The sequence below is a fragment of the Eumetopias jubatus genome, unplaced genomic scaffold (assembly GCF_037043125.1).
Source record: "Eumetopias jubatus isolate StellerSeaLion01/CBP00866 unplaced genomic scaffold, mEumJub1_p1.0 scaffold_10, whole genome shotgun sequence".
Classification (NCBI taxonomy): Eukaryota; Metazoa; Chordata; class Mammalia; order Carnivora; family Otariidae; genus Eumetopias; species Eumetopias jubatus.
Window position 1 is genome coordinate 96512247 of NW_028274816.1, and position 21071 is coordinate 96533317.

Genomic DNA, 21071 nt, shown 5'->3' on the forward strand with positions numbered 1-21071 from the left:
TGAGCCTTTCAAAGATTCAGTTTCCTCATCTATAAATTGAGGCTAATAATATAAAAGTGACTTTCCATTCATATGTTTTAAAAAATAAGGGAACTAAAGCAAATAAAGGACTTCAGCATAGTCTGGCACTTGCTAAGCAACTGACATACATGAAAGTGTTAACTGAAAATCAGTATTCACTGGGGATACAAACCACCATCACTTTTCTAAATTCCTTACTTGTTCATTTATAACATGTCTCTTATACTGGCTGCCAACTTCTTTTTTAAAATGTCATCTTCCTAGAAGTAGACTTTTGCATAAGTAAAATAATTTCTCCTAGCTTCCTGGAAATAAAGTTCAAGGGAAAGTTTACAAATAAACTTGGCTCCTTTTCTCCATCTTGAAGGGAAGTAGAGTATTAGTCTTGCTTCCTTCTGTCTCTAAGCTCAGTTCTAGGGCATGGTGAAGAACTAGAGCTGGTGCTGACGTGGTGTTCTGAAAAACTTAAGAGCTGTGCCTCAGTGCTGGATTTGTAAATCTGGGATATCTAAATCATACTCAGTGAGAATCATTTTATTATTTTTGCCCTAATTATGTAGCCCTAATTGTATACCATTTAAAAAAAATGTTTTTCCTTATCTATTTTCCTCTAAATTCCTGATTTGCCTATATTGGGCTATAACCCAAAGCAATTATTCACCTTAATACATGCTCTCACTATACATCAACTGCATTTAAACTTCAAAAATCATTCTTACACATGAACACCATTGCTATTCTCAACATGCAACCAGAGAAAACCTCATTATAGTATTAACAAAGCTTAAGTGCTGAAGAAAATCTATAAGTAATTAAAGCAAGAAAGCAGGTCCCATCTAAGACATCCTGAGATTGAAGTAATCTGATCTCCCACGTATTTATCCCTTATCTTCTAAGAAAAATTATTACTCTCACCAAGCAAAAATATTACAGGTGAATCAAAAAGAGTGTTTAGCAGAGACTTACTACATTCACTGTCACAACTATGGAGGATATCCGTATTATGTGACATGTGACTTCTCTTATTAATACGTTCTAGTCTCCTGCCCCCAACACTCCTAAAAACAAAACAAAACAAAACAAACCACTTTCTCTCCACTGGGTTGCATGTTTACTCCCTACTATACCTTCATTATCATCATTATTCCTTAATGCAAACCACCACCTTCTCCAACTAAACTATGATCACTAGGATCCACGGAATTTGAACCCTGGCAGTGGGGGAAGAAGGCAGGGGAGGAGAAGAGAACTTAGGTTTTTCTCGCAGTGCAAATAATAATTTCTACTTGTTTTAATATCTCTACCTAGCCATATCTCATTATAAGCTCTTTGACACATTTATAAGTAAGCTACACAAATACACTTTAATGAGTAGTTATCCATAAGATGACAAAGAAGAAAAGTATGGTCCTAACAAGTATCTGAAGTACCAGAATTTGCAAGTAAGAAATTAAAAAGATATAAACAAAATGCGGAATATTTTGCCAATGTGAGAACAAGTTTATTCTTAATAAAAGCATTTATCAAAATATCAAATTGGTGACACTTTATGATTTGCTACATTAGATTTTCTAGTCAGACACACTAAGGAATATTAGTATTTAGGCAGGTGATGATTATAAATCACAGAATACTAGTGAACTCAGTAAAAGAAACCTGAAATGATCTGCTTTACGACAATTCCCAGGTTATTAAACATTACTGTATCTAGTTTAATTTGAAAAGCCAGCTATGGTCTTTATAAGATGTGATAATCCTCTATTTGAGCAGATCTCAATAAAGTTACACACGGCATTCACAGTTTATCTTGATTCTGATACAAGAATTTCATCATTTTTACATATCCAAAAGATCAAGCAGCAGGAACCCTCTTGTACTCACTGTATTTTTTTAAAAAACCAATAAACTGTTCTGAAAGAGCACCACATTCTAAAAAATATCTTAAATATTATTTGTACAAAATCTTTACTTAAATCAGACTGCTAAGTGGACAATACATAGAGATCACACAACATAATGGAAAGAATATGATCTTTCGACAGAGATTTACTTACATTCATATCCTGGCTTTATCAATTACTTTATCTGCACAAGTTATTTAGCTTCTATGACCCCTAGTTTCTCCTCTGCAATGAAAATGACACCATCTAACTTGCAAGGCTATTGTAAGGAATAAAGATGTATGATCTGATACCACCTATCAACTACTAAAGTTACCTACCCCAAATTCTCACTCTCTTCCCTGTTATCAGAATACTAATTTTGGAGAAAGTAATGGGCCTAAAATATCAACTTCCCAGATTCCCCTGCAGCCCACGGTGGCCACGTGACCCGTTTGTAACCAGTGAGATGAAATCATAAGGCTTAAGAGCAAGGATTAAAGGAAAACTACTGTTTTGCTAATAAAAAGCTAAAATGGGGAGAAAGTAGTCATCTTGCAATCCACTGAACAAAAGCCATCCTTCAAAGATAACAGAGAAGAAACAAAGAAGGAGCCTGATGGCATTGCATAACTGCCATAAACCCTGGACTGCCTATGTCCAGGTTTCTTTGTTACCTGAAGAAAAAGTCCAATCTGATTAAGCCACTGCACTTGAGTTTCTGTTACATGCAGCTGAACACAATCCTAATAGAGTATGTAAAAGCACCTAGGAAAAGAATCTAACACCCAGAAGACCAATAAAGGCAATTATCTCACAAAACTTCTCATTTAACAGAATGTGTTAAATTATTCATCAGTAAAGTAGTGTTAAATTATTCATCAGTAAAGCAATGAAACAGTGGGATGTCAACTAACATACGTACATGCACACACACACAGCCCAGTTATTAAAAACTGGGGTATTATAATGTATTCACTAAGATAAAAATTCTAACAGCAGAGAATCAAAGAATGAATAGTTTTAATCAAGAAAGGTGTCCTTGGTGAGGTACAAAGAAGAAAAAAATGCATTTGGGTGAAAATTCTATTATTATAGCTTATAAGTTCATTCACTAATACCGCATACCCACACCACAATGTGCAAGCCCTCAATGCTATGGAATGAAGCACGTGAATTTGAGATCACTGTTAGGAAGGGGGCACACAACTAAAACTAAGAATTCTGTTTCAGATAAAGTAAACTTTTCAATGAAGAGTTAATGACAGATAAAGATTAATAAGTTTAGTTACTTTTTAAAATAACAGCCAGTAAGTACTCTTCCCTTAAAATAAGTTAGAAAACAACAGCAGAAAGAGATTATCACCAAGATAATTTTCTGAATCAGAATGTAGAAGGGTATAGAACGTGATATGAAGCAAAGTAGTCAGAATAGATAGGTTAATTCAATAATCAGAGAAAGGGGCAGAGAAAAGGTGAAGACAGAGCAAGACAGAATCAGAAAATAAAAAGGGATAAAAGGGATGCCTGGGTGGCTCAGTCGGTTAAACGTCTGCCTTCAGCTCAGGTCATGATCTCAGGGTCCTGGGATCGAGCCCCGCATCAGGCTCCCTACTCTGCGGGGAGCCTGCTTCTCCCTCTGCCTGCCACTCCCCCTGCTTGTGCTCTCTCTCTCTCTCTGACAAATAAGTAAAATCTTAAAAAAAAAAAAAAAACACTAGGGATTAAAAAAGAGAGGTGAAGTTTTAAGGACAAAGTTTAAGTTAATCCATTTTACAACTTTAAACCCCACTCACCCACACTCTGCCAGATCCCTACCTACTAGCTAAGCAAACTTACTTATTATCATGTTTAAATCTTTTTCTCCACAAATTATCCCAGTCCTCCCCGTTAATATCATCCCTTTCCATCTCCTTGTGAGCCTTACAAGATCTATTAAAATCCTATTTTTCCTACCAATTTTTTATAATCTTCACATGCATTCGTAACATTTAAAACAATTGTTCTGAATGTACTTTTATAGTAAATGAAATTTCAGTCTTCCCTTCTAATCAAAAGACATGAGGCATGCTAAAGTTTAAGAACCAATGCTCTAAGCTGAAAAAAAGATTTAAGCTTTAAGACTTAAAGAGCTCTGAGTTCCAGATAGGATTAATTCATTCAACTCATCCAACAAGTAATTACTGATTATTCACTATGTGTCAAACACTATTCTATACAAATATAGCAAGGAACCAGTCAGCAATATTTGCTTTTAGCAAGCTTAGAGTCTATGTAACTATTTATATAAATAAATAAGTAAAGCATAGTATGTCAGAAAATGATAAACCCAAGAAGGGGGGAAAAAAGCAAGGAAGGGGGACAGGAATACTGGGGGTTGAGAGAAAGGAAGACTAGGTTTCAGCTGTGAACTGGAAAAGCAAAACCTGAAGAGGATGATGAAATAAACTGCAGATATCTGGGGAAAGAAAATTCTAGACAGAAGAAATAGTAGAAGCAAAGGTCATAAGCCAGAACCATGCTCAGCTTACTCAAGAAGCAGCAAGAAGGTCTGTATAACTAAAGCCCAGGGGAATCAGGGGCAGGAGGGAGGGGTGAGAGAAGGAGGTAAGAGCAGAGAACTGACTTGAGCCAAAATATGTAGGCCATACTGGCTCTTGTAAGAACTTTAGCTTTTATTCTGAGTAAGATGAAAATTCACAGGACAGACATTAACAAGAGTAAAGACATGATCTGACATATTTTTAAAAGATCACTCTGGCTGCTATTTTGAAGAGAAACTATAGAAGCAAACCAGTCATTGGGTGGCTACAGTAATTCAGATAAGTGATACCAGTAGCTCAGACCTGGGTGGAAGTGGTCAGTAGTGGTCAGATTCTAAGTATGTTTTGAAGGCAGCCAATAGATCACCTCATAGACTGGATATGGCAAGTAAATAAGAAATCAAGGATGACTCCAACATTCTGAATAAGTAGAAGGAAGGAGCTTCTACAACAAGATGGAAAATACTGCAGGTAGAATAGTTGGGGGGAAGAGAGAAATGGAAGTGAGAAGTTTAATTTGGAGTAAATGTGCTTGAAATGTCTATTAGACAACCAACTACAAATGTCAAGTAAGCAGCTGGATATAGAAGTTTGGAATTTGGGAAGGAAATTTGGATTGGATACATATACCTGGTAGTTACCAGCATTTGGACAGTAAATAGGACATAAAACTGAGTGAGATTATCAAGGGAATGAATACAGACTGAGATCATATGAAATCTTCATCTTAGATAGGACTATTGGATTGAACGACATAGAGGTCACTGAGGTCTTTGATAAGAGAAGTTTCACTGGAAGAGTAAGAGCATAATTTTGTTTAGAAGGAGTTGGAAACAGGATGTACTCCATTAATACATAAACAAAAGATTACTTATTACAGTATTTTTTACTGCAACATACCGGAAACTATGTAAATGCTCAAAAATAGGAGATCAAGGAGCGCCTGGGTGGCTCAGTCGTTAAGCGTCTGCCTTTGGTTCGGGTCGTGGTCCCGGGGTCCTGGGATCGAGTCCCACATCGGGCTCCCTGCTCCACAGGAAGCCTGCTTCTCCTTCTCCCACTCCCCCTGCTTGTGTTCCCTCTCTCGCTGTGTCTCTCTCTGTCAAATAGATAAATAAAATCTTTTAAAAAATAAAAAATTGAAAAAAAAAAGAATATTTAAAAAAAAATAGGAGATAAAGGAAATAAACAATGGCCCATATACACTATGAAGTACTATATAGAACTTTAAAAAAAAGGAATAAATGTCTCTATAAAACATATAAAATTATTTGAGGTATATTGTTAAGTAAAAAAAAGCAAAATGCAAAAGAGTATTATATTATGCTACCTTTTCTATAAGAAAGAGAAAATTTAAAATATGCATGTATATGCTAATTTTTCAGAAGACTAAACACAGGAAGGATAAGCCAAAAACATCTGGCAGCCAGGACATAAAACAGAGAGAAATGTTCTGCATTCAGAACCCGGGGGCTAAGCTGTAAAGTACAAAGAAATCTCTGAAAACTTGCCAGTATTCAGATACTAAGCCCTCCTGACAAAAAAGTCCTGACACCACCCTCAATACATTTGAAGCCAATGGTGAAATGAAATTAACTAAACAACAACAAAACCCAGTCACAGGTCAAAGATAAATCAGATTGAGCCTCCTACTCTAGTTATGGGGCAGAAGTAGCAGCATGCCCCTCTCTGGAGGTGAATATATTTATCTAGGTCTCTACTATTCTTTTGTACAAAATGCCTAGCATACAACCAAAAATTAGGAGATTCCAAAGAAAATGTAACCTGCACTAATAACTTTTTGACTCTCGGCTCCACAGTCATCCTTTTTTGCCTGCTCTGTGAAAATGGATCTGAGACCTTTAAATATTTTTTCCTTTGCCAGCTGACACAATGCTAAGCTTTACCAAAAGTCACTGGAGAGACTTTGTGGAAGAAAAGTTTTGTTTTTGTGTGCAGCAGACTCCTACAGTGCACAGGATTTCTCTAGCACCTGGTTCCTATAGCAAAGGCAGCTTCTCCAACATCAGGTTACTACCTCATGTGCAACTTATCCAATGTCCTGCCCCCTGGGCTACAGGGTAGCCAAGAGTACCCAGCAACCAGCACCTTCACCAAACACTCTCCTTCTGGTGGTTTTATACTAGAGTACCTTTAGTCAGATGCCTCCCTTTGTATAGCTTTCCATGGCAGGGCAGATTTCCAGCAATTCTGGAAGGCAGATTTCCAGAATGTTCTTTCAGTGTGGCATTTCAGCAATTTCTCTGCCATTCAAGTGAGTCATGGCCATGCCCTTTCCAACAAAGCCTGGATGTCAGCTGGGGGTTGGGGGAAGCACTCTTCCTTGGACACACTATTTCATTCAATCTAGTAGTGTCTTCCCTGTATACTTGCTATTCCCAATTTCTCTTTACTTCTTACTAGCCTCATTACTCCATTTTCCTGCTATAGTGAGTAACTCTTTATATTAAATGTTTGCTATTCAAATTACTATGTAGTTTTTCTCTCATGACTAGACTCAGACTGATACAGAAACCAAACCAAAAAAATCCTTAATGTAGGATTCCATGTATATGAAGTAGAAGACTACACAAAACTAATCCATAGTAGCAGAAGTCAGAAAAAAGGTTGCCTCTTGTTTGGGGGAAGGGAGAAGGACTGGATAGAAAGATGCATGAGTAAACTTTCTTAGATAGAAATGTTCTATATATCATGTTTGTGGTAATAGTTACACAGATGTATACAACTGCTAAAACTCATTAAACTAAACATTAATATTTTTGCATATGATTCTTTGTAAATCATACCTCAATTAAAAGGAAGATTAAAAAAAAAAAAAAAATCCAAGGTTCCATGGAGAAATGCCTGATTCTACTGCTGGGATAGGAAAGCAAAACTTGAGCCTGGAATATCATGTTGTTCCAAAGTGTAAGGAAGTGCTCAAAATAATGATCAGTGCATTTAGCAAGGAACCAGTCTGAAGCTGCTCCCATTGGGCAAACCAGGAAAAATCTGAGCATCAAACAAATGATAGAAATAGATCATAACCCACCAAATAAAGTAGGAATCCATGAGTTCATATTATTAATTAAGAAATGGAAGATGAAGGCTTGGCTGGTTCTTCCATAGCAGAATATTGTGAAATAATAGAAAATATATATATTGGTCTCTGTCCCCAGTTTCTGGCACAGAGTTCCTAAAACCATTGTAATTTCCTAAGTGATACAAACACTAGGAACATCTCTTGTTCTAATATTTGTCTTGGACCTATCACTGACACAGGGCTCCTTAAAACCCTTGTAAATTCCTAAATAATGACAGCACTAGGAGTGCATCTTCTGTTCTAATGAGGTGACTCTGGGTGGGCTCCTGGATGACTCTAAAATGGGGGCTGGCACCAGAAAGACCAAACCATGCTTAGAAGCTTGGAATTTGCAGTTTTACCCCACATCTTCCAAAAAGGGGGGGCTAGAAAAAGAGTAAATAATTAATCATGCCTACATGAGGAAGCCTCTATAACATCCCAATAGCATGGGGTTCAGGGAACTTCCAGGCTGGCGAACACACCACGCAGGGAGGGTGACACACCTCAACTCCACAAGGCCAGAAGCTCCTGCTCTTGGGACCCTCCCAGACCTCACCCTATGTATTTCTTCATCTGGTTGTTCATCTCTATCCTTTATCATGATCTTTAATAAACTGGTAAATGTGTCTCCCTGAGTTCTATGAACACTGTAGCAAATTAATTGAATCTGAGGAGGGGGGGTCATTGGAACCTCTAATTTACAGCCAGCTGGTCAGAAGCACAGGTGATAACCTGAACTTGAGACTGGAATCTGAAGTGGGGTAAGAGGGAGCAGTCTGGTAAAACTGAGCCCTTACCTGTGAGATTTAACACTACTGTATGTTTTAATTTCAAAGTAAAAAATTGAAAAAAAGAATGAGAGGAGAAAAATGGAGCAGCATTATAAACAACTCTTGAAGGGTTTGCTACAAGATGGAACAGAGAAATCAAGTGATAGTTGAAGGGAAAAGTAAGGTCAAGAAAACTTTTTTTTTTAACATGAGAGAAATAACATGTTTGAATGCTGATGGGAATGAGTCAGTTAGAGAAGAAAAAATTGAAGGAGAAAATAATTGAGGCAATGTTCTTGAGTAGGCAAGAGTAGATACAATCTAGTGCACTAATAGAGGAATTGCCTCAGGCAGAAGTAGGCATAGTTCTATAGTAACTGTCAGAATATGTGAATGCAAATGCTGATAAATGAGTAAATATGACTGTGGAATTCTACAGAAGTTCTCTTCAACTTTTTCAATAAAGTAGGAAGAAATGTCATTAGCTAAGAAAAAGAATGGAAGTACTAGAAGTGAGATGAGAGACAGCTTCAGTAGAATAGGTATTATTTCTTCTTTGAATGTTTGGTAGAATTCCCCAGGGAACCCATCAGGCTCTGGACTCTTGTTTTTGGGAGGTTTTTGATCACTGCTTCAATCTCGTTACTGGTTACTGACCTATTCAGGTTGTCAATTTCTTCCCGTTTCAGTCTTGGCAGCTTATAGGTTTCCAGGAAGGCCTCCATTTCATCCAGATTGCTCACTTTATTGGCACAAAAACAGACATATAGACCAATGGAATAGAATAGAGAACCCAGATATGGACCCTCAACTCTATGGTCAAATAATCTTTGACAAAGCAGGAAAAAACATGCAATGGAAAAAAGACAGTCTCTTCAATAAATGGTGCTGGGAAAATTGGACAGCCACATGCAGAAGAATGAAACTCGACCATTCTCAAACACCATACACAAAGATAAACTCAAAATGGATGAAAGACCGCAATGTGAGACAGGAACCCATCAAAATCCTAGAGGAGAACATAGGCAGTAACCTCTTTGACACTGCCCACAGCAACTCCTTTCAAGATACATCTCCAAAAGCTAGTGAACCAAAAGCAAAAATGAACTTTTGGGACTTCATCAAGATAAAAAGTGTCTGCACAGCAAAGGAAATAGTCAACAAAACAAAGAGGCAACCCACAGAATGGGAGAAGATATTTGCAAATGACACTACAGATAAAGGGCTGGTATCCAAGATCTATAAAGAACTTCTCAAACTCAACACCCAAAAAACAAATAATCAAGTAAAAATGGGCAGAAGATATGAAAAGACACGTCTCTGAAGAAGATATACAAATGGCTAACAGACACATGAAAAAACGTTCATCCTCATTAGCCATCAGGGAAATCCAAATCAAAACCACACTGAGATATCACCTTACACCAGTTAGAATGGCAAAAATGGACAGGGAAAGAAACAACAAATGTTGGAGAGGTTGTGGAGAAAGGGGAACCCTCTTACACTGTTGGTGGGAATGCAAGTTGGTACAGCCACTTTGGGAAACAGTGTGGAGGTGCCTCAAAAATTTAAAAACAGAGCTACCCTATGACCCAGCAATCGCACTCCTGGGTATTTACCCCAAAGACAAAGATGTTGTGAAAAGAAGGGCCATATGCACCCCAATGTTCATAGCAGCAATGTCCGCAATAGCCAAACTGTGGAAAGAGCCGAGATGCCCTTCAACAGATGAATGGATAAAGAAGATGTGGTCCATATATACAATGGAGTATTACTCAGCCATCAGAAAGGATGAATACCCAACTTTTACATCAACATGGATGGGACTGGAGGAGATTATGCTAAGTGAGATAAGTTAAGCAGAGAAAGTCAATTATCAGATGGTTTCACTTATTTGTGGAACACAAGGAACAGCATGGAGGACACTAGGAGAAGGAAGGGAAAAATGAAGGGAGGGAAATCAGAGGGGGCGATGAACCATGAGAGACGATGGACTCTGAGAAACAAACAGGGTTTTAGAGGGGAGGGGGGAGGGGGGATGGGTTAGCCCGGTGATGGGTATTAAAGGAGGGCACCCATGGAGCACTGGGTGTTATACGAAAACAATGGATCGTGGATCACCACATCAAAAACTAATGAGGTATTGTATGGTGACTAACATAACATAATAAAATTAAAAAAAAAAAAAGAAGTGAGATGAGAGGGAAAAAAGAGGGAAAAAGTGTAAAATAATCATCCATTCATTCTCCCACCTACTAGACTAAGGATATATACCATGATTACCTGGAAGCATTAGGATTCCACTTGAGATTTATGGTCATGAATTTAAAATGAAACCAATCATCAAGGTTATATATATATATATTTTTTAAAGATTTTATTTATTTGACAGAGGGAGACACAGCGAGAGAGGGAACACAAGCACGGGGAGCGGGAGAGGGAGAGGGAGAAGCAGGCTTCCTGCGGAGCAGGGAGCCCAATGCGGGGCTTGATCCCAGGACCCTGGGATGGTGACCTGAGCCGAAGGCAGACGCTTAACGACTGAGCCACCCTGGCGCCCCAACGTTATATGTTCTTCACTAACCACATTCAGCTTCATGTGTTCAGGCATGGAACAGGTGGTAAGTGGATTTAACTAGTAATGTGGTTTTGGCACAGCAAGGACAATGAATAAAGAAAGAAGAAATGATGTCAAAGGTATGTGCAAAGGAGAACTATGATTTTGTGTGATTTGAGTATGGAAGGGAAAGAAGCTATTAAGAGTGTGAGACAGAAATAGTGGTAAAATCAATAGATTAGAGGTCCTAGTGGAGTTAAAGAATTATTGGAGTCAGGGTACTAAAGGGAAAAAGATTTAGAAAGAGCAAGTGGTGATCAGAGAATGGATACATAAAATTGAAATTATGGAGAGGGGGCGCCTGGGTGGCTCAGTCGGTTGGGCGTCTGCCTTCGGCTCAGGTCATGATCTCAGGGTCCTGGGATCGAGTCCTGCATCGGGCTCCCTGCTCAGTGGGGAGCCTGCTTCTCCCTCTGCCCTTCCCCTCTGCTTGTGATCTCTCTCTCTCTCAAAATAAATAAATAAAATCTTTTTTTTAAAAAAAAGAAATTATGGAGAGGTTGTAATTATTAGTCAAGATCTAGGGTATAACTTTGGTAATGAATGATTTAGGTAAGGTGGAAGACAAGATTACTGATGGAAATTCAAAGAACTGAAAGATCTGAATGTTGAAAAACTATCTACATGGTTTAAATCACCAAGAATTGAAATCAGACATAGTACTGGTGAGAGAGAAGGGGAGTATAAACAAACAAAAAAGTAAGAAGGAAGGAATCCTGTGTAATAAAGAATTTGGCTGACTTTCGTTCCTGGTTCCTGGGAGGTAGTCTCTAAATCCTAGGAATTTCCCGAGTGACAGGAGTGTCATTGCTAATCATGGTGGACCCTGATGGCCTATGTTAAGGAGATGACTCATGGTGGGCCCCTAAATAGTTCATGCTAATAAAATGACTCAGGATGGGGGCTGGCTTTACCAAAAAGACCATCCACGTAATCAGAGGGTTGAGGCTTTAAGCCACGATATCACAGCCTGCCTTCCAGTGAGGGGAAGGTGGCTGGAGACTGAGTTTAATCAGTGGCCAATGATTCAATCAATCATGCCTACATACCAAAACCCCAATAAAACCCCTGGACACCAAAATTTGGCTGAGCTTCAGGGTTTGTAATACTCTGTGTACTGTAAATAAACAGATGTGCCAGAAGGAAGATGTTCCAGGAGGATGATGTGTCTTGATTCCAAAGCGGGAGGACACCAGAAGCTGCACATTTGAGAGCTTCCTAGACCTTAGCCTATGTGTCCCTTCTTTTGGCTGGTTCTGTTTTATATCCTTTTACCACAGTAAAACTGTGTAAGTATAGCACTTTCCTGAGTTCTATAGCTATTCTAGTACATTATCAAATCTGAGGAAGTAGCAGGAACTCCCACATTTGCAGCCAGTTGGTTAGAAGTAAGGGTAATTCTGGGAACCCCCAAGCCTGCAGCTGGTGTCTGAAGTGAAAGCTGTCCTGTGGATGACTGTGCCCTTAACATGTGAAGTTTGGTCTAATCCCAGGTAGTAATCATCGGAAGTCATTGTAGGAGATGAACCAGGAAGTACAGTCAACCGCGATAGGGGTCGTAGTATATGTGATGACATGAATTTCAAAGCTAGAGAATTTTAGGGAAGAGAGGAGAATAATTTCAATGCTGAAAGGGGGAAATGAAGAGAGTATCTATCTTCATATCCAGTGGTATCAGGGTTATGAGAAGAAAAAAAGGGAAGGGCATCACTTGAGATGGCAGAAGGAGAAATAACGTCCTCAGGAGAGGGAAAATTCCTAACGCACTACAAGTTTTATAGGCTATGAGAATGAGGAGGACTAAGTGAAAGAAATCCACAAAAATGGGAGTATCCAGTGATAAAGAACAACCAAGAGACAGCGTTATCTTGGAAGTCAAAGACTTCAAGGGAGGAGAGTGTAATCAATTGTATCTAACAGTACTGATAGATAAAGCAGGAGAGACTAAGAAACTACCACTGGATTGAGCAATATGAAACTCATTGATGACCACAACAAGAAGTTTCAATGAAATGGTGGGAGAGGAAGCCTGGCTGGAATGGGTTCAAAGAGAATGGATCTGGAAATCAACTAAAGGCATACAACAAACTAAGAAATGGTTATTCAAGCAAACTAAGCAACACTGGGTAAGAACGATGCAAGCCTGTGGCATTTTTGCCTGGGGCTACTCTCATTCTCCCCAATCCTGCCCCCTACAAGTAGTAGCTCAAGCATGGGGGACCAGGCCATGAAAACCAGGAGGTCTACTACTGCTGCTGCTGAACAGGACTCAATTTATAGCACTACCAATTAAAGTAGCCATCTCAGTGGCAAGTGAACAGAGGCAGTGTCTGATCTCCTAGCCTGAGGCTGTAGTCCTGTTCTGAGCAAACAATAAACTAATGGACTGATGATTTAACAGGAAGTTCCACGTACTGATACAGCCACTGTATCATGGATGATAATCCCTTCTCGTGCCCCAAGTACTCATTTTTTTTTATTGTATCAAAACAATTTACTGGAAGAAAGGATGGTCTTTTCAACAAATGGTGTTGGGGCAACTGGATATCTATACGTAGAAAAAACAAACTTAAGGGGTGCCTGGGTGGCTCAGTCATTAAGCGTCTGCCTTCGGCTCAGGTCATGATCCCAGGGTTCTGGGATCGAGCCCCACATCAGGCTCCCTGCTCGGCGGGAAGCCTGCTTCTCCCTCTCCTACTCCCCCTGCTTGTGTTCCCTCTCTCGCTATCTGTCAAATAAATAAATAAAATCTTTAAAAAAAAAAAAGAAAAAACAAACTTAGAAATTACCTCATCCCATATCCAAAAATTAACTCAAAATGGACCACAAACCCAGCAATTCCACTCCTAGGGATCTATCCAGAAGAAATTAAAACATCTAGCCACACCAAGGCTTGTACATGAATGATTACAGCAGCATTATTCATAAAAGTCAAAAACTGGAAATAATCAAAATGTATGGATGTGTACGTCCATACAATGAAACGATATTCAACAACAAAAAAGAATGAAATATTAACCTCAAAAACATGCTAAGTGAAAGAAGACAGAAGCAAAAGACTGCGTATTATTAAAAAAAAAACTACAAACTTATGATTTCTTTTATATGAATGTCCAAAGGCCAATTTATAGAAAGAAAACCAGATGAGTGGTAGCCTAAGGGTAAGGTTAGGAATGGAGATTGAATACAAATGAGCTCAAAGAATTTTGGGGAGTGATGAAAATACTGTAAAACTGGATTGTGGTGACGAATGCACAATTCTACAAATTTACCCATAATCATCCAACTGTACTGTTACAATGGGTAAATTTTGAAATATGTACAATCTACCTCAATAAAGCTATAAAAAAAGAGAGTTCGGTAAGGTCAACACAGATAACTGTTTTATGGAGTCTAGCATAAATGATAGAAGAAATGGGGTAGGTATGCTCGCTCCCGCTGCTGTTGCCGCCGCCTCTGCTCTAAGGAAGTCATGTTACCCAACACCAGGAGGCTAGCAGGATGTACAGTTTTTATCACAGGTGCAAGCCGTGGCATCGGTAAAGCTATTGCATTGAAAGCAGCACGGGACGGAGCAAACATTGTCATTGCTGCGAAGACCACCCATGTAAACCCCAAACTTCCAGGCACAATCTTTACTGCTGCTGAAGAGATTGAAGCAGCTGGAGAAAGGCCTTGCCATGCGCTGTTGATGTGAGAGATGAACAGCAAATCAGTAATGCAGTGGAGAAAGCAGTGGAGCGATTTGGAGGAATTGATATTTTGGTGAATAATGCCAGTGCTATTAGCTTGACCAACACATTGGAAACACCTACAAAAAGAGTGGATTTGATGATGAATGTCAACACCAGAGGCACCTTTCTGACATCTAAAGCATGTATTCCTTATTTGAAAAAGAGTAAAATTGCTCATATCCTCAATCTCAGCCCACCACTGAACCTAAATCCATTGTGGTTCAAACAGCACTGTGCTTATACCATTGCTAAGTATGGTATGTCTATGTGTGTGCTTGGAATGGCAGAAGAATTTAAGGGTGAAATTGCAGTCAATGCATTATGGCCTAAAACAGCCATCCACACTGCTGCTATGGATATGCTGGGAGGATCTGGTATTGAAAGCCAGTGCAGAAAAGTTGATATCATTGCAGATGCTGCCTATTCCATTTTTAAAAAGCCAAAAAGTTTTACTGGAAACTTTATTATTGATGAAAATATCTTAAGAGAAGAAGGAATAAAAAATTTTGACATCTATGCAATTAAGCCAGGCCATCCTTTGATACCAGATTTCTTCTTAGATGAACACCCAGATACAATTACCAAGAAAATGGAATCACATGATGCTCTTCCGGAATTGAAAGAAGAGAAGTCACAGCCACCACCAAAACCACGTTCTGGAGCTGTGGCAGAAACATTTAGAATTGTTAAGGACTCTCTCAGTGATGATGTTGTTCAAGCCACTCAAGCAATTTTATCAGTTTGAGCTCTCAGGTGAAGATGGTGGAACGTGGTTTCTTGATCTTAAAAGCAAAGGTGGGAATGTTGGATACGGAGAGCCCTCTGATCAGGCAGATGTGGTGATGAGTATGTCTACTGATGATTTTGTAAAAATGTTTTCAGGAAAACTAAAACCAACAATGGCATTCATGTCAGGAAAATTGAAGATTAAAGGAAACATGACCCTAGCAATCAGATTGGAGAAGCTAATGAATCAGTTGAATGCCAAGTTATGAAGGAAAAGAAAAAAAAATGTCGATCACTAAGCTCAAAAAGTAAAAGGGATCAACAGTTAAAATCTGTTTGTTTTTTTCCCTTTCGTATTATAAGGATATGCAAATTTGTTTTGGAAAAAACAATTTCTGTATCTATAAGACTTGAAATTGTAATTAAAACGGCTAACTAATTAAACATAAGCTTCATTAAGTGGAATTCTAAGACAGTCTGCCCATGGAATTTTCTGAGTTTTGCCCTCTGAGAGCTAGATTTCATTCATTGTGGGAAAGGTATGACCCGGTTTAAGGAGTAAAATTAGCTCTTCTTTATCTCCCATGTAAAAGGAGATTAATCTGTTTTAAATTTTTCAGTTTGAGATTGTATGCTAATGAAATATTAATGATATTTTAGATTTTCATATACTTGTTTTAAGGAAGATCTTCTATAATGCATTTTTGCGGAAATCACATAAACTAATAAATAGTGAAGACTAATGAAACAAAAACAGTTTTTCATTCTAACTAGCTTTCCAGGTATAAGTTACCTATTATTAATGTAATTTTGCTAATGTAATTCAGTATGTATCCTCTTTTAAATGTGTAAAAATATCTTAAAATAAAATAATTTCTCCCCAGAAAAAAAAAAAAAAAAAAAAAGAAATGGGGTAGTAGATGCAAGGGTTAGTAAGGTCAAGAGAGTGTTTCTTTCAGGTGAAAGAAATTAGAATATGCTTTTATGCTACTGATAGTGATCCAGAAAAGGAAAAACAGGAAGAACTGCAGGAAGAATGTCCTTGAGAAGGCAAGAAGGGGTGGGCTCAAAGGAACAATTGGTGGGAATGACCTTCAACAGAGGAAAAGACAGTTAATTCACAATAACTGGTAAAGATGCAGGTGGTAGAAAGATTGTTTCTATGTTCTTAATGAAATAGGAAGGTCACCAGCTGAAAGAGAGGATGCAAAGGGAAATGTTGAAGATTTGCATGCAAGGAAAAGATGTACTCATCTAAGCAAATGAGAGTGTGGAAGAACTAGAATAATAAAGTAGGGTACCTTGGCAGCACTAAGCACTGGATTTAAAGTCACTGGGTATTAACTAAGAATTTATAGTTAACCTAGTTGTTTTGCTCCAGCCGTATACAGGTACATGTGCACAGGTGTAAAAAAGTAGAGTTGGTTTTAACCAGGATTGGGTTTTGCCAGGCAGGAACAACCAAGGGACAGAGGTCAAGGGGGTTGAGTATAGATGCAGAAGAGCAATTACAATGAGAATTCAGCAAGTCAGAAAAGGAACTGAGAACATGTATGCATCGAGGAACAGTGAAAAGGGAATTCACCAAGTCAGAAAAGGAATTGAGGACATGTATGTATCGAGGAAAAGTGAAAAGGTGGTAAATTAAAAGGTCCCAGTGAGGTCAAAGATTTAAGGTTGTTGGGTACTCAGAAGTGAGCTAGAAAAATTGGAGGTGCTAGTTGGAGAATAAAATGCCAGAAATTATAGCAAGTTATAGCTATTCGTAATAACGAGCTGTGGAACAGTGACTCTCAATCCTGGCTGCACATTAAAGTCACTTTGGAAAACTTAAAAATAACATACCAAGTCAAACCTCAGATTAACCAAATCAGAATCTCTGGGAGTAAGTCCTAGATCCCTATAGTTTCTCAAAGCTCCCCAATTAATGCAGATGCACTGAGGGTTTAAAAACATACGGCAGATGATATGCCATAAAAGTGAATGGCTGAGGCAAAGGACAAGAGCAGTAGAGGAGAGGAAGTCACTTAAGAGACCAGAATACCAGAAGGATCATCTGTGTGGATACTGTAATCACCAATAATCCTAACTGGAGTAGTAGGAGGGTACCAGTGAGCCCCCGAAGATAAGAGAGAGCAAAGAGAACACTTAACCCATGTCAATAGGAGGAGCCACCACTCAAGAACTCCATGGGGAAGTAGCACCCTCAGGGGAGAGGTAAGTTTACTGAAAGCAAGAAGATATTCATGTTTAGATAAGAGGTTAAAGATAAAGGGAGTTTTGCAGATGACTGACAGTGAACTCCAGAAGGCATAGAGAAAGGGTTCAATGGTCATAAAGGGGTGAAAATTGGGATCAGACAAGAGAGACGAAGGAAAGAAAAGATCCAGACAAAACTACTAGCCAGGAAGTCTCAGAACACAAGCACCATACTTTTTTAACACTACACAAAAACAACCACGGGAAAAGCTCTATGAAGTTAGAAAGATCTTCCCTGAATCCTGCCACTTTCTAAAAGATTTTTTGAAATTAATTCCAAATAAAAACAAGTCACGCAAAGTATCAAGGTCAATTCCATATACTAAGTTACAAGAAGAGAGAATAAGGGGCAGAATAACATCCCTACAGATGACGAAAGCATGCCAGAAAGATATGCCCACATAACAGATCAAAGCTGTAACATGCTAGGGGCGCCTGGGTGGCTCAGTCAGTTAAGTGGCTGCCTTTGGCTCAGGTCATGATCCCAGAGTCCTGGGATCAAGTCCCAGGTTGGGTCTTTGCTCAGCAGGGAGTCTGCTTCTCCCTGCCCCCTGCTCTTGTGCTCTTGCTTGCTCTCTCTCTCTCTCCCTCTCATATAAATAAAATCTTAAAAAAACAAAACAAAAACTGTAACATGCTATTTCAAAATGAACTAAAAGACCTTAAGAGAATGACATAAGACATGAAAGAACAACAGATGTAAGAATTATAAAAACTCAAAATGACAAAACTCAAAATAATTAAAAACAAAAGGAAAGAACCATTCCAGAAATAGTGAATAAAAACAGATACTCCTTAAGAAAAATACAAAGTAAAAAAGAAGAAAATTTTAAAACTCAAAGAGATTAAAAAGATTTAAGAAAAACTGACAAATATTGAAAACAAAGAAGACTGAACATACAGTGATAGGAAGCCCTGAAGAAGGAAATCCAAGCAAAGAACAGAATAGTAAAAATAGTAATTAAAAAAAACTTTCCTGAAATAAAGATTTGAAACTACATCTTGAAAGAGCACAATGTATACCTGAGAATATCAACTCAGAACAACCAAAATTATTTTACTATACTATTACTAAACATTAAAGAATAAGAAAAATGGGGGGATGGGAACTAGGGTCAGAAAGGGGGAAATAAAGAACTATAGACAGGAGTCTAGGAAATGAGAGATGAACCGGCAGTACTGGGTTTCCCAGGCTATAAAAGGGTTAAAGTGCATAATGAGAGTAGATCTAAAAATCTCAGGGTACATAAGGGTGGCAAGACTGTGTAGGAGATGAAGAACCAGTTATTGATAAAGAAAGGAGAATCAGACTGGAATCAGACTTATCTATTGCGCAAGCTCGAAAACAGTGGTGTATATGTTATATAGCAGGAAAAAAAGGGGGGGGGCTGATGACCCAAGAACATTATTCAGCCAAGATAAAAGATACACATTTTCACTCAAGCAAGGATTCAGAAATTGTACCACATCCACTGAGGAAATTACTCCAAATGTTTTTCTGGCATCCATTAAGATAGTGATATGTTTCTTTTTTTCCAGTCTCTACCACTCTCAGAGTTGGGGCTGGCAGTACAGAAATGGCTAAATCCAAGAACATCATATACGATCAGCCCTAGAAAGCTTCAAGAAACTTAGATCCTAAGGAATGCTTATTCTGCCAACAAACACAAAAAAGGCCTCAAAAAGATTCAGGCCAATATTTCCAAACAATGAGCACTAGTACAGAGGCCACAAGGTGCTCATTAAGCCCAGAATAATCAAATACATCTTAAAAGATGCCAACCCTAAGTTAGACAGGCTCACCCTTATCATCCATCCCAGTCTCAGGAAGTACACTTATTTCCATAGTGTCAAAACTACCAGGCTTTAGCAACCAAAGTCCAGGAGTCAGGCCAAAGTCAAAGCTGAAGTCCAGGCCCCACAAAGTCCCCCCAAAGACTCTAGAAAAAAGGCTTCTATCAACTTTGAGGGTCAAAGAATTGTACAAAACTTGGACTACTGTCCACAAAGGCAGGCATCTCCTTATCCTATTTTGTATAAATACAATACAAAGTCCTCCAATTCATACCAAAAGAGAGAGGTAATCATATAGTTTTGATCTTACAATTTTTTAATATAATAAATTATGTTAATATTTAACTGTCCTTGCCTTCCTGGAATAAACTCTGATGTATTATCTTTTAAAAACACTACTAGTTTCATCTTGCTAATATTTTATTTAGAATGTTTGCTTCTCTGGGGCGCCTTCTCTGGCTCAGTTAGTTGAATGTCCAACTCTTGATTTCGGCTCAGGTCATAATCTCAGGGTCATGAAATCGAGCCCCACACTGGGCTCCATGCTCAGTGGGGAGTCTGCTGGAGATTTTCTCTCTCTCCCTCTCCCACACTCGCACATGCGTTCTCTAAAATAAATAAATCTTAAAAAAAAAAATGTCTGCTTCTCTGGTCATGAGTAAGAGTGGACTAATGTTTATAACGGCAAAAAAAAAGAAAAAAGAAAAAAGAAAATAATCTTAATGTCCATCAGTTGGGGAACAACAGAATAAATTATGGTGTAGTATGCTTTAGAATGTTATTCAGCTTTTTAAAATTAGATTTCCATTTACTAAGCTGGAGAGATGCCATGATACATTCTTAAAAGAATAAAGCAAGTTACAAAAAGCCTGTATGTGTGTGTATATACGTATATGATTTTGAGTGAGAAAAAGATGTTGAAAAATACTCAGTGTTGGTTAATGTTGGCTACTCCAAGGAGGAAAACCGGAGAAGGGAGAGACCTGTAGGGAGAGGAAAATACTAACTTTTCCTTTATTCACCCCTATTTATTTGCGTGGTTGCAAGCAGAGTCTTACTTTCATAATTTTCTAATAAAGGTAGAATGGGGGGGGAGAGAACAGTTATCTACTAAAAGTATGACAATTAGCATTAGTTGACAACTAATAAATGACTACCTTTAATGCATCCAAAGACAAAATTAGAATTAAATTATATAAAGCAAGGAGAGGAATTATTATGAAGTTCATTTATTTAAAAATACAAAACAAACCGATCTGGAACCAAAGTTGCATATAAGTGGTCTTTCTCAAGTGCATTAATAAGCAAGATGTCTTCAGGATGAACTAGTTTTTATTTTATAACTAGCACAAACTTACCCATTCATGAGTATTTTGACAACTAAGGAGAAAACTAAGAGAAAGTGAGTCAAAGAAAAATATTCAGTGAATAACTATGCATGATACACTGGGCAAAATGCTACAGAAGTAATGGAAACTCAGGAAAAAAAACGAGATTTTGAATAACTTGTTATTTACACTAAAGAAAGAGGGATAAACTTTTTCTAATGTATTATTTTACACTGTAAACAGACAAGGCCTTTTTATTAAGTAAATCACAAAAGAAAAGCAACCACCTTAACTGATTATCACAAATTTTTAAA

At 38.2% G+C, this 21071-nt stretch overlaps 1 protein-coding gene and 1 pseudogene across 1 annotated transcript in view; one reads left to right on the forward strand and one right to left on the reverse strand.

Moving 5' to 3' along the window:
- TANC2 (tetratricopeptide repeat, ankyrin repeat and coiled-coil containing 2) overlaps positions 1-21071 on the reverse strand; it is a 347897-nt gene that overhangs the window by 319406 nt on the left and 7420 nt on the right. The gene's annotated exons all lie outside the window — the stretch shown is intronic.
- LOC114196734 (hydroxysteroid dehydrogenase-like protein 2 pseudogene) lies at positions 14366-15850 on the forward strand (annotated as a pseudogene).